Below are 14,389 nucleotides of genomic sequence, written 5' to 3' on the forward strand. Positions count from 1 at the left end.
GAATCAGAGCCTGGGTCTCAGGAGAAGGACCCAAGCCCCTGCTTAGGCTTCCAAGGTGTTCCGTATCCAGTTAATAGATGTGCTTGTTGAGATCCACAGAAGTTCAGAGGTTCTCTTGTGGAAACACATTGACCCTGAGCAGTGGAGTTGGGCATGACTCTTGGAGCGGTAAAAGTGGAAACACTGGGCTGACTGAAGGGTGAAGGTTTCCAGAAGCAAGCATATCAACCATGATGGTGATGAGATGGAGGAATCACCAGTTAGCTGGAAAATGCTGTGTAACAGACCTGTGGCCTGTGCCTTTGGATGATTTTAAATATTTTATACACTTTTCAGAGCTGTTATCACATGATCCGCATTTTGGAAAGGCAAGTCTTGTCTTTTAGGTAACAGCATTCTTCCCCACCTGGCTATAAGGCAGGTATTGTCTTTTCCTTTTGACAAGTGAGGGGAACTGAGGTGTAGGGAACACGATTGCCTTGTCCATCGTCACTTATGTGGATACAGAGAATGGCCAGACCTGGGGCCCTTGGCTTTCCTGCACGTCACTGTGTTGCATTGAGGCCTCTCAAAATAAAGTGCTTGTTTCCAATTATGTTTTCTCTCCCCCAGGATCCTCTTGTAGGGAGGAGCCAAACACTTAGTAAAGGGTAGGGATGTTGACTCTAGGCTGACCTGTATTTTAGTTTCAGGCCATTTGCATGCCCATAGGTAGGGAGTCTGGTTTATGATGGGAATATGCAATGGAAAGCCCTTAGGTGAGATTGTAATTTTGTGGCTCTGTAGCTGTATTTATACCCTTGCACATTTTTAAGTTGGAAATTTTTAATGACTCTTATTTATTTGTTTTTCTTTAAGAGCCATATCTTATGCACTGGGTCTTGCTTTCAGGCGTCTCTTTCTCTTGAAGTCATTGTGGAACAAAGGATTGACAAGCTGTCCGCCAGTGCTGTCCTCTTCCTACAAAGGGACCACATGCCCTCCTGCTCTGAGTAGAGCCCCGTGACCGTAGGCTCTACGTGCTGTCTGTGCCCACCTGCCAGTAAGAGGACAGGACTCTGAGGCATAAGGGTTGGTGCAGTGACAACATGGAAAGAGCCTGAGTCACTGTGTGGAAGGCCAGCTGTTAGACACGTGTTAGATTGGACCTTTTGTAAGAAAGAAGTAAACATCTGTTCTGTTAGGTCCCCAGACTTCACGGTTTATCTGTCACAGCAGCTCACCTCACCTTGTATGTGTACGTGTGTGTTAGTTACTCAGTAATGTCTAACTCTTTGTGACCCCGTGGGCTGTGACCCACCAGGCTCTTCTGTCCATGGGCTTCTCGCTAGAGTGTGTAGCCATTCTCTTCTCCAGGGAATCCTGCTGACCCAGGGATTTGAACCCAGGTCTCCTGCATTGCAGGCAGATTCTTTACCATCTGAGTCATACCTGTTACTTTATTTATTCATCTACAGATATTTGTTGAAAACTTTAGCCTAAATCTTTGGGACCTAAAAGTGAAAAAAAAAAAAAATGTTACTATTCCTGCCCTCGGGACCTCAACAATAAAGTAAAGGAGCTATGCAAGTAGAAATATTTCACCCTGGTGTAGCAAGTGCTGTCGAATGGGTTTAAGAGAAGCATACCCTAAGAGAGAATTTTTTTTTTTTTTGAAATGTCTCATGAAGTAGGAGATTTTAAACTTTAGTATTACAAGAATGTTTTTTCTAGATTAGATCGTATGTGGAAATCTCCAATTCATAAAATAGAAATAAATTGAAGAGGCTTTGGTAGAAAATGGGGCCTGTAGCTCACAGAACCTCCCTTTGCACCCCTAGGCCTCCTCTGGGAGGTGTCCATGCAGGTGTGGAACCCTGAGGGCTATGGAATGCCACCTGAGAACCTGCGGAGAGAAACACCAGCCATGGCACAGCGTCCTTTCAATGGTGTTTGTTTTTTTTTTGCATTTCTCTAGGTTAGGGTACACAGTGGCTCTTTTTATAGAATTCTTGTCTGTAGTCAGTGGAAGTTTGCTGGTTGTTGGACGGATAGTGTTATTCCTGAACTTTTTTTTTGACAATTGCTAGCTGCTTGACCTTGGACAAATTCTCTAACCTCTTCTAACCTCCTTAGTTTCTTCATATGTGAAACAGGTATAATAATGGAATCTATCCTGTAGAAGTTTTGGAGAATCAAGCAAGTTAACATACACAAAGTTAATAATATACATTTTTACCAAGCTGTCATGTGGTGAATGTTCAACAATATTGGCTATCCCCACCCCAAGTATGAAAAACACATTATATTTGTGAGTACTTCAAAATTTTGACCAAATAACAAAAGTATACAAGAAACTAGCTCAGCATTTGGGGAATGATATTTTAGTAACAAAATGCTGTAACCTCTGATAGCTAATTTGTGATTTCCTTTTGATGCTATGCATCAAATTCATCTGATGGTTTTCTGGAACTTGGAGAGGTTGGAATTTTTCCTCACTGTTTAATGTAAGGAAGTGCATCATAGGAGAAACTCAGTTTTGTTGTTGTTGTTGTTTGTTTTGTTTTTTCTTCGTTATTTCACTTCAGCCCTCAGGCCCTTATGGCTATAGACTATGTAACTTGGAACTTTTTATTTTTAAATTTTACCACCTATGTCCTATTAATACATTTCGTCAGTGTGGAAAGCCCTCTGGTGGTCAAAGTAATTCCTCTGTGGCTCTTAGAGACAAGTGGAATAAAATAATTTTCATGTTAAAGATCTGTGTTCAAATTCTATTTTTCTCCTTTGCTGACTTCTTTGTCTAATTAAACCATAAAGTAGTTTTCCATGGGAACAGTTTCATTCTAAAGGTGTCTGGGGACCAAATAGCAGTAGGCCAGTTTCCCTGGTCCAGATGAAAATGTGTTAGTGAGGATGTTAACATTTTGGACGGTTTATGTGCTCTCACCCTGGGAATGAAAGCTAGTATCATACACTGTAACATGAGGATTCTGAGACCTTTATATTATGTTAAAGCTGCAAAGAGAAACTTGGAGATTGTCCATTTTCTAGAAAGGGAAACTGAGGCCCAGGAAGAAGTGATTGGCTTAAGATGTTGTCATCAAGAAGCGGAGCTGTGAGTCGAGGCCAGGTTTCCTGGATGCTGTTTCCTGTGATCTTTCAGCCACAGTGCTAGCAAGGTGTCATAGCTACATCAAGCCTATAAACCTCTGGTCTCCTGACAGGTCTCAAGGTGGCCGGGTCTCATCAAACTAAGCCAGACGAAGCACAGCTCATACACTGTCTATGGGTTACTCTGTCTCTGGCTTGGAATAAGACAGCATGCAGGATTTTCTTTTTCTAGTTTAGTGTTGAAACTTGGTTGGTTGTGTCAGCTGGAATGATCTGGCATGAACAATCACCCTCCGCATATCCTTGCCATTAAACAGCATTTCTTGGAAGGGATGTGCATTAATCTTGACTGTGTGCTGGCCACTGCAACTCATCATAAAGATGAATGACTGATGGGTGACCTATGTCTGGTGTCCTAGGAGGGTGGATACCTTGGAGATGCAGAAACATCTGTTCTGCTCTGAAATTGGCAAGACAAGCTGGCTTGTTCCTCCCTTGCCTGATGCAATTGCCTGAGCTTACATTATTTTTCTTTAAGGCTTTGGCTATGTCTGATGTCGGCTGGCCCTGAGGCCATTTCTTTCTGCGCCCATTGTGGCATGGTATGAGCACAAGGAAGCTGGAGGAGTGGGATGGGGGGTCCTCAAACACTTCCAGTATGTTCTCCATCCCAGTTCCTGGGTTATAGCCAGTACCACCTGGGAGCCTTCCCTGGTGGACTTCCCTGGTGGCTCAGATGGTAAAGCATCTGCCTACAATGCGGGAGACCCAGGTTCAAACCCTGGGTTGGGAAGATCTCCTGGAGAAGGAAATGGCAACCCACTCCAGTATTCTTACCTGGAAAATCCCATGGACGGAGGAGCCTGATAGGCTACAGTCCATGGGGTTGCAAAGAGTCGGACGTGACTGAGCAACTTCACTTTCACTTTCTTTCTTTTACCTGGGAGGCTGAGGTGCCAGAGGCTGTGTGAAAGCTCTAAATTCAGGGAATTGCCCGGACCTCTGTTGTGTTCCTGGATTGTTTTTCTGGATACAGATACATTTTCTTGAGAAGCTATTTAATTCCTTACACCTTCATTACTGTCTTCATGGTTAAAACTCATAGGAACAGGGTTGGTGTGTAATGCTTAAATGAATTAGATAGCATTTGTGAAATAGTAGCTAATAAAATGGGAATTCAGTTTATTTAGCATTGTCTTATTTGGGGGCAGGACTCTGAGCTAAATCACTCACTGTTCCTCAACCAGCATACACAGTTTGAGTCCCTATACTGAAGCTAGGCCCTGAGAAAGTTACATGTGGCCCCTGGCTTCATGGAACTTGAACATGATTTCCTTTGTGTGAGAGCTTCTTGCATGCCTGCTGTATGCACAGGATCCTACTGGGTGACTGAGGCTGTAGAAGTCCATGCTCTCTGGAGCAGATGCTGTCGGTCTCCCCTGTCCCCTAAAGTCTTAGAGTTTCCACGCACACCATCCAGTGACCAGCCACGAGCACCTGCAGCTGTTTGTCTAAGAGCTTACTCTGGTCACTGGAGCTCCATTGCCTGTGGGAGGGTAGGCTGGAGCTGCCAGAGAATGAGTGCCCCTCAGCAGCAGCCTCACCTGCTCCAGTGATTGACAGGTGTCGGGAGATAAACGCCCTGTCTTCCTCAACTGGGAAAACTCTGTGGCACATTCTTTTCTGTCTCAGAGTGTCCCTGGCTGCAGTGAGCTCCAGCTGGCCACCGTGGTAACTTGCTCGATAAAGCACCATGCACCGCTATTCACTTCCTTCCCTTCCCTGTCTCACTTCCCTCTTCCCCCACTCCTGGGGTCACCTGCCCCCAAATATTTTGACTTGAATCTTTGTCTCAGCATCTGCTTCTGGGAGCACTTGGACTCAAGAGTCTTGCATGGTCTACAAATCCCTTTGGTAGAAGTCATGTTCTGATGAACCTGGCAGAAGATGTGCAAAGTGCTGGGGTAGAGTAAGAGAGGGCAGGATATATGGTTCCACAGAGACATCTGGGAAGATCCTTGGAAAGGTTACATCTGAACTAGGCTTTTAAGGATTGTTAGGGTTTTTGTTAGGGAGCTCTGATAAAGGGAAGGCATCCCAGGCTGAGAAAGCAGCTTTTGCAAAGGCCTAGGGGTGGGAGGAATATGAGGTGTACTTGGTGAGCATCTGGTATGGCTGTGGTTCAGAGATCATCGGGTAGGATGAGGAATATAAGGAGAGTTACTTGGGGATCTGATTATGGGTTTGAATGTGAAGCTGACACACACAGGCTATTTTGGAGGCAGTGGTGAGGCTTCCAGTTATCTTAGCAGTGAGGGGGTAATATTGTCTTTAGGGATGAAGGAACAGGAGTAATAATACACGAGAAATAGAAATTTTGTAAATGTGAGGCTATGCTGTGACCTCTAGTTGCTGGGGATTTCAAACCGAGGGAGAGAAAGTGTTACTAATCAGAGTAATCAGGGAAATACCAGGGAAGGGGTAGAAATCAAGTTGAGTCTATTCATACACTGAATAAAGGGAAGTTAGGAGAAGGCAGTGGCACCCCACTCCAGTACTCTTGCCTGGAGAATCCCATGGACGGAGGAGCCTGGTGGGCTGCCGTCTATGGGGTCGCACAGAGTCAGACATGACTGAAGTGACTTAGCAGCAGCAGCAGCAGCAGCAGAAGCATGGTAGATAGCATATGCAAAGGCCTGGGGGCAGGAATGATCGGGAATCAGGACTCTTCTTGACTTTTATGGGTTCCAGGCTCTTTGGCCCCCTTCCTGCATAGAGTAATCAAAACAAATGATGTAAAGACAGATCTATTAATATTATACATTAAAACCTGTTATTTGGGCCTAAAGTTTTTTTTTTCCTTCTGCTCCTAAAAGAAATGTAAACATGTTCCGTGGTCGCCTGAAGTCTCACGGGCTATCCGCGGCGTGCTCTCTGTGCCTGAGGGAAAAGTCAGCCCTGCCTGACTTCAGGGGAGCCTGTTGATTCTGTTTCTCTGAGGCTGAGCTAAGCTGTCTCACCTCTTCTCATACTACTGTAGGGTTTCAGTATTAAAAGGAAGGAAACCTCTGAGTTCGTCATCCAAGCCCCAAAAGTCTTGAAGGCACAGTTCAGGACAGCCTTTCTGGGTGCCCCAGTAGCCCATAGTCACAAAGTCCTCAGGGAAGAGTAAGGGGATGGGAAGGAGTCACGGAGCCCAAAGAGTTATGTCTGAGTTTTTGTCGGTTTAGGTCCGTAAGCAAGCTTGGATTTGCTGGTCTTCCCCCTCAAATACCTTCTGAACTTATCCCTCAAAGGCTTGTCCCTCCGTGCATATGTGGACACTCTGCCTTGGGCTGCATGCCCCTACTGTGCATTTCCATGGTCAGTGGTGCTGGGGAAGCTCCTTCCTGCCTTCCTGTGTTTCTTCAGAAATGATGACAGAAAAGGGAAGGTTTATAAGTGAAGTAATATCATCTGAAAAAAGGTGTCTGCAAAAAGCAACCCTCAGTGAGAAGACTGCCCGAAGTTTTTTTTTTCTTCTTTTTTTTTTTCTTCCTCTTTTTCAAAAAATAGTCAAAACACAGGCAACACATACTTGTAAAAGGATCAAAAAAGAGAGAAAATTGCAGCTGGTGGTTATTTTCTCCACTGTTATTTGGTTGCTCCTTAGCTTCCAGCTGTTGAAGTGGCGCATTTATAATCATGGGTGTTTCACTTCTCCTGGCAGTGTGTTGTGTTTTACTCCAAGTTTAAAAATGAACTTATGACTTCATTAATCCCATGTGCTGGGAAAAGAGAGGTGCAACCTTTTCTGTCATAAGATTTGCTTCCTACGGATGTACATCTCCTGCCATGTAAATGCACAAAATTAGGATTTTGGTGAGCAGGGACATACTTTAACAGATATTTTTAGTTCTCTCTCCAAAGTTAAGAAGCATAATTCGATGTGAATGTTTTCTCCAAATATCTGAGCCCCATTTTCTGGTGAGATAGAAGATCTGTTTTATTAGTACTCCCCCACCCTCAGTTATCTGTGGGGAAATGTTCCTAGATGGACAGAGGTTGCCTAAACCATGATTATACTGAACCCTATATATGCTATGTGAAGAGCTGACTTGTTGGAAAAGACTCTGATGCTAAGAGGGATTGGGGGCAGGAGGAGAAGGGGATGACAGAGGATGAGATGGCTGGATGACATCACTGACTCGATGGACGTGAGTTTGGGTGAACTCTGGGAGTTGGTGATGGACAGGGAGGCCTGGTGTGCTGCGATTCATGGGGTCACAAAGAGCCGGACATGACTGAGCTACTGAACTGAACTCAACTGATATATGCTATGTTTCGTCTGATACATACACACCTATGATAAAGTTTAATTTATAAACTAGATAGAGTAAGAGAATATTAGAATTACCGGTATCACTAGTCTTATGCTTGGGGACCATTATTAAGTAAGATAAGGATTACTCAAAACAGATGCTGTGATACTGTGACAGATGATCTGATAACTAAGAGATGCACTAAGTAACTGTAGCTACTAGTTACCTGTAACTGTAGTAACTGTAGTTACCTGTCAATAAGTGACAGGTAGTGTACGCAGTGTGGATATGCCGGACAAAAGAAGGATTCACCTTCCAGCAGGAAAGGGGTGAGATTTCGTCATGCTACTCAGACTGTCATGCAACTAAAAACTTCAGAATTGTTTATTTCTGAACTTCTTAAGGTTTTTGGACCATGGTTGACCTCAGGTAACTGAAGTGGCATAAAGCAAAACCACAGATGAGGGGAACTCTCTATAGTTTCTTTGTATGGATCCAAAATTATGAACGATGTTTCTTTGTCAAGATGTCAGCTAAAGTACAGATTTCATAGTTAGCTAACATTTCTTGTGTCCTTCTTTACAATTGCTCTTTCTTTGTAAACTGGGTTGACTTGAGAGTATTTGGTGCCTCCGTTACAAACAGCTTTCTCAGTGGACAAAAAGTCTGCTAAGTAATTATTTTAAATGAGGATGAGATGGTTTGGTGGCATCATTGACTCAATGGACATGAATTTGAGCAAACTCTGGGAGATAGTGAAGGACAGGGAAGCCTGACATGCTGCAGTTCATGGTGTCGCCAAGAGTCGGATACGATTGAGCAACAAGTGAAGAACAATAAGTCATTCAAATGTATTAGTAAACAGGTGTTATTTTGGAAACACAGGGAAACAGAACCTCTAGTGTCTGTGGCCCCATGAAGAGGTCAAAGGCTATATGGTGAGATTTAATGGCAAAAGAAAAAAGTACCCCTCCCCACCAATAAATACATATTAGACCATTTAAAAAAAATGTTTTTTTCTTTTTCATCTGGCTGGATTAAGTTAGTACGTCATCCTGGCCAGAACTATCATAGCTTTGTATTATAAGGCCAGAGAAATTTAAGGCTGACATGGACCTTAGCAATTCTTGTGTGTCACTTTTTTTTTTTTTTTTTAGTGAAATCTATGCCAATGTAGCCTCATCATGCTTTTAGTTGGTAAGTACAAGATCCACCATAACTGCTAACTGCAAATGTGAGAAAATGAAATAACGTCCTAGAAAATTGCACTTTATGGAACATGCTGTTGTACATTTCCTTAGTAGTGGGGCTGAAGCATATATTAAAGAAGAATAGGATTCTAATGAAAAAATTTAGAACAAGATCCTGAGCTTTCTAAAGAATGTCAGTTATATTACTCATAGTATGCTCACTTCTGAGACTGGGTCCAAGGTGTGTCACTTTTTTTAACAGTTGAGAGAACTTGGGGTTCAGAGATTAAGTGGCTCACCCGAGATCACAGCTTGCAGCATCAGCTTGTCGTGACTGTGTTTGCATTTCCAAGTTCGGTGTCCTTTTAGAGTCAATATGGCACCCCACTCCAGTAGTCTTGCCTGGAAAATCCCATGGATGGAGGAGGCTGGTGGGCTGCAGTCCATGGGGTCGCTAAGAGTCAGACACAACTGAGCAACTTCACTTTCACTTTTCACTTTCATGCATTGGAGAAGGAAATGGCAGCCCACTCCAGGGTTCTTGCCTGGAGAATCCCAGGGATGGGGGAGCCTGGTAGGCTACCGTCTATGGGGTCACACAGAGTCGGACACAACTGAAGTGACTTAGCATAGCATAGCATAGCACCCTGCCTGACCTGGATTCAAGTGGCAGAGGCTGAGGAGATGAGTGGATTATGGAGGTGAGTAGTGATGATCTTTTCAAGAGGTTGTCTATCCCTGTAGTCCTGCAGGGCCTAAGAGAAGAATGCAGAGAGTTAGGATACCAAGCCATCAAGTAGGTGTCATGGAGGTGGCCACACTCACTATGGACATAATGAGGGAGACATTCCACCTTGTGATGGTAACAGAAAAGGCTTCTTGGAGGATGCAATATTTGAAGTAGGTCTGGAAGTAGGTAGAGTTTTTATAGGCACTGGAATGGACCTTATTGGTGCGATTGCTGTTAATCCTGTCCAGGGGCACACAGATCTGTAGAGGAGTTCAAGGGGCTTGGCGGCTCTCATAGTCCTTTTTTCCTGCATCAGCTCTGGGGGGGATGGATGCAGGGAGCTCCAGGCCTTGGGTGTGCATGTTTGTGCATACATGTGTCCTTACCACCTCTGCCCACGAGTTTCTCCTATGGATGCTATCTCTGCAAGTACAAAGCACCAAGGAGATTAGGCTGTGGCTGTGGGGAGGGATTTCAGGCATTGGCAGCAGAGGTTCTCCAGCCCATGTGGCTCTTGCTGGCGAGGCCAACCCTGGAGCTCTGGGCTGGCAAGGCTGAGGCAGCAGAGGTGGAGATGGCCCCCACCTGGAAGCAGTCCTTACCTCCCCAAGCCTCATCTCCAGGAGGCCACCATCTCCAAAGATGCTGTCTCGTGTCCTGTGGATGGACTCAGAGCTGCCTTAAAAGAAAGTGAAAGTTGCTCAGTTGTGTCTGACTCTTTGTGACCCCAAGAATCAGTCCATAGAATTCTTCAGCCCAGAATACTGGATTGGGTAGCCGTCCTCTTCTCCAAGGGATCTTCCCAACCCAGGGATTGAACCCAGGTCTCCTTAAGGAAGACTGCAAATGACTTAAAACCCACGCCGTCCCTCTGGGGCTGCTTGGCACACATCTCCTAGTCTGCCCTGCTTTTCTGAGTCTTTAAAATAAGTTTTCATTAATTTGAGCTTGCAGCAAAGGGAAGTAACCTGTGGCTTATAAATAATGGCAACAGCTTTATGGAAACACCTAAAAATCACCAGAGGCTCATAATAAGAAAGTTCTCCATCTCCAGGTGCAAAAACATGCTGGTGATTACTTGTTGAGCAAGACCTTGTCAGCTTTTTTATTACAATACATTATTGGGTAATAGTTTTAAAATTATTTATAGAAAGAAATGGAGCTATGTAGAGAATTCCATCATTTAATATGTTGTCTGTGAATCTCATTAGCCTTTTTAGCCTAGGGTTAGGAAGAAAAATAGAGAGTTGGCTGTATTTTGAAGATGGAGCTCTATATACACTTTTTGTCTGGGGGCTTGTTGACCTTCTGTTAAGTTGCTTCTTTGTGAATCTTTCTGTGTTACAGCTCTGGTTTCCATGGTATTTACATAAACCTAGCAATAGTTTGCTATTTAGAAGTGGTGGCAGGAGCTATGATCTCCTCATCCAAGGACTCGGCGCAGGATAGGATGCCGGCTCTGCAGGCCATACGTAGAAAATGTCTCTTCCAGGTAACTTATGAGCATATAAGGATTGTGGGGGAGCAGCGGGGACGCCAGCGCCACAAGGCGTGTGGGTGGCCTCTCCCCTGTCTCCCAGTGACAGAGGCAGGCCCAGTGTTCTGTGTTTTGGAAACCCATCCTGAGTGTTCTCCCATACAGCAGCACAGCAGAGTCTGGATGTCAGCAGCACTGGGGTTCTGGCTTCATTGTTGCCCTGGCCATGTTCTGTAGTTCTTGGCAGAATCCCATCCTGGGAGTGGGTTACTGTGGAGAATACAGCTCTGTCCTTTCCATGGTCTGTGCTACATGCTGACCCCACAGCTGGCTGCCTGAGCAGGCCTTGAACTCAGCTTCAGCTGACACATCCCAAATCCTCCTACTAAATGGAGGGCTAGCTTCCTGTATCCAAGGATGTTAGTGAAGTCAGATCAAGGTTGAAATTGGAATCCAGGGAGGGAATCATATATCAATTATCATTGTCCAGTGTAACATGTCTACTAGCCCCGGGCCAGGTACTAAGAGAAAGCCCTGCTGTGGAGGCAACTGGACCTGAGATCAAATACGGGCCCTGGAATGCTGTGTTTAGTCCTTTGTAGTTCACAACAAGGCATAAAACTGGGGGGAAATCTACTTTAAAAGGATTCATTAGAAGCAAACACAGTAGAAGGCAGAAAGAGGTAACTTGGAGCACAGTGACTGTGGGTAAAGAAGCCTCTGTAAGCCTCAGTGACTTTGCCTGTAGACTGGGAATAATGGTATGCACCTCCTAGGTTTCTGAAAGGGTTTACTGAGTTAATGGAACTAAAGTGCTCAGAGCTGTGCCTGGCACCTGGGTAGCTAGTGGTGGGTAAATGTGGAGGCTCACTAGGGCCCAGTGAGTGGAAGAGCCAGGGTCTGAACCCAGGGAATCTGGTTGCAGAACTGCTGCCTTACTTCTGTGATATGATGCTGCCCAGGGCCTGGTAGACCAGATGTCTTGAACTGAGTTGTGAACAATGGCTCAAATCATGCCAGACAGAGAAGAGGGACTTTGATCTGGGGGGTGACAGCATAGTGTAGGGGAGCATGACTGTAGGCGCCTTCCTTGGGAGCAGCCTCATTCTTGTCTTTGCACACCCATTTAATTTACAGACATTGACAGACACCTGTTATATTTCAGTGCAGGCACTGGGCATAAAGGGAACAGACATGGATAAGACAGTTCCTCCCTCAAAGAGTTGGCAGTGGTGGGAGGACGATGAGGACAGTGACATCATTGATGTGGAGAGTTTATCCTACAGGGTAAAAAGAGAAAATAGTTGTTCTCTGAGGGCTTACTGTCAGGCATGGTTCCACATGTTTTACATGTCTTAACTCATTTAATCCTCACAGTGACCTAGGAAGCAGGTGTCATTATGATGTCCAGTTTTGAGAAAAGGAGCTCAAGTTCAGAGAGAGGTTTAGTAACTTGATTGATGGCACAGAGCTAATAAGGGACAGAGCTAGCATGCCAGGCTGGGCATCCTGGTCCGAGTTCCTGCTCCTAACCCTTCACTGCATGGTCTTATGTGAGGCCCATCATGGAAGCCCCAAAGGTAAAAGGAAAGTTGAATTTTGATTTACCGAGAAACAGAAGGACAGTATAGGCTCATTTCATTTGCCTCACTGGTCTGCATATCCTGATTCTTTGCATTATTTGGAAAGTTGTTTAGCAGTGTTGATATCTTCATCGTAAAGATTTTGTTCAGTGCATGTCCTGTGGGTGTCTGTCCAGACATCAGGACAGAAGCTGTTCAGCACCTGGTGCTTCAGGGTTCAGCTCGCTTGTTCTTGTAAGATGCTTTTAGATTCATGGAGTCTCAGTGAGGGAGTCTTTGGAAAGACTCGTCTCATGAAAACTCAAGGAAACACTTCTCCAAGAAAGGTTTCTGGAATCTTTAGCACATTCTGTAAAACTGTTGCTATGGTAAAAAGATGGCAGCTTTTGCAGTGGTATGTGTGTGAGTGGATTTGTTTCCTCACTCCCTGGGATTTGTGGTCTGGAGGAGATCCAGAGGCAGCCCTGGGGATTTGGAGAAATGCTCGTTTGCTCTAGTCCTTGTGATGCCTCTCTGCCATGTCTGAGCAGGCAGGATATTTAAGATGTTAATTTTCAAAAATGCATTGTCCTTGAGTTATTAATAAACCTCTCTCTCCCTTTCCGCCTTCCTTGTTACTCTTCTCTTTGTGCTGTCTCTCCCTAACCCTGAAAGTCGTCATCAGCTTGACTAAATCCCTTGCATTGACCTTAGTCTGGTTCACTAGTTTTCTTCTGCTTGTAGCTGAGCACTTAAGCTTGATTCTCCTTGTGGGTGGTATTTGGGGTACTTGTCTCCCCCTGCTCAGGTCACTGCCTCATTCCCAGGCCCTGCGCTTGGCAAATACATCCTTTTGGACAGGGTCTCTCCATTCATTGCTGACTCCATCAGTTCAGTTCAGTCACTCAGTCATGTCCAACTCTTTGCGACCCCATGAATTGCAGCACACCAGGCCTCCCTGTCCATCACCAACTCCCGGAGTCCACCCAAACCCATGTCCATTGAGTCCGTGACGTCATCCAGCCATCTCATCCTCTATCGTCCCCTTCTCCTCCTGCCCCCAATCCCTCCCAGCATCAGGGTTTTTTCAAATGAGTCAACTCTTCTCATGAGGTGGCCAAAGTATTGGAGTTTCAATATCAGCTTTAGTATCAGTTCTTCCAAAGAACACCCAGGACTGATCTCCTTTAGAATGGACCAGTTGGATGTCCTTGCAGTCCAAGGGATTCTCAAGAGTCTTCTCCAACACCACAGTTCAAAAGCATCAATTCTTCAGCTCTCAGCTTTCCTCACAGTCCAACTTTCACATCCATACATGACCACTGGAAAAACTATAGCCTTGACTAGATGGACCTTTGTTGGCGAAGTAATGTCTCTGTTTTTGAATATGCTATCTAGGTTGGTCATAACTTTTCTTCCAAGGAGTAGGGAGTCTTATAGCTCAGTTGTGTCCAACTATTTGTGACCCCATGGACTATAGCCCACCAGGCTCCTCTGTCCATGGGATTCTCCAGGCAAGGATACTGGAGTGGGTTTCCATTTCCTTTTCCAGGGAATCTTCCCAACCCAGGGATCGAACCCAGGTCTCCTGCATTGCAAGCAGACACTTTACCTCTGAGTAAGCGTCTTTTAATTTCATGGCTGCAATCACCATCTGCAGTGATTTTGGAGCCCAAAAAAATAAAGTCTGACACTGTTTCCACTGTTTCCCCATCTATTTCCCATGAAGTGATGGGACCAGATACCATGATCTTAGTTTTCTGAATGTTGAGCTTTAAGCCAACTTTTTCACTCTCCTCTTTCACTGTCATCAAGATGTTTTTTAGTTCTTCTTCACTTTATACCATAAGGGTGGTGTCATCTGCATATCTAAGGTTATTGATAGTTCTCCCGGCAATCTTGATTCCAGCTTGTGCTTCTTCCAGCCCAGCATTTCTCATGATATACTCTGCATATAAGTTAAATAAGCAGGGTGACAATATACAGCCTTGACATACTCCTTTTCCTATTTGGAACCAGTCTGTTGTTCCATGTCC

At 44.8% G+C, this 14,389-nt stretch overlaps 1 protein-coding gene and 1 non-coding gene across 2 annotated transcripts in view; both read left to right on the forward strand.

The window, feature by feature from the left end:
• Positions 1-14,389, forward strand: part of LRMDA (leucine rich melanocyte differentiation associated) — an 864,553-nt gene that overhangs the window by 171,435 nt on the left and 678,729 nt on the right. The window lies entirely within an intron of this gene.
• TRNAC-ACA (transfer RNA cysteine (anticodon ACA)) lies at positions 3,815-3,886 on the forward strand. The gene has a single exon. It is a non-coding gene; the product is annotated as a tRNA-Cys (tRNA).

The sequence above is a fragment of the Bos taurus genome, chromosome 28, assembly GCF_002263795.3.
Source record: "Bos taurus isolate L1 Dominette 01449 registration number 42190680 breed Hereford chromosome 28, ARS-UCD2.0, whole genome shotgun sequence".
Classification (NCBI taxonomy): Eukaryota; Metazoa; Chordata; class Mammalia; order Artiodactyla; family Bovidae; genus Bos; species Bos taurus.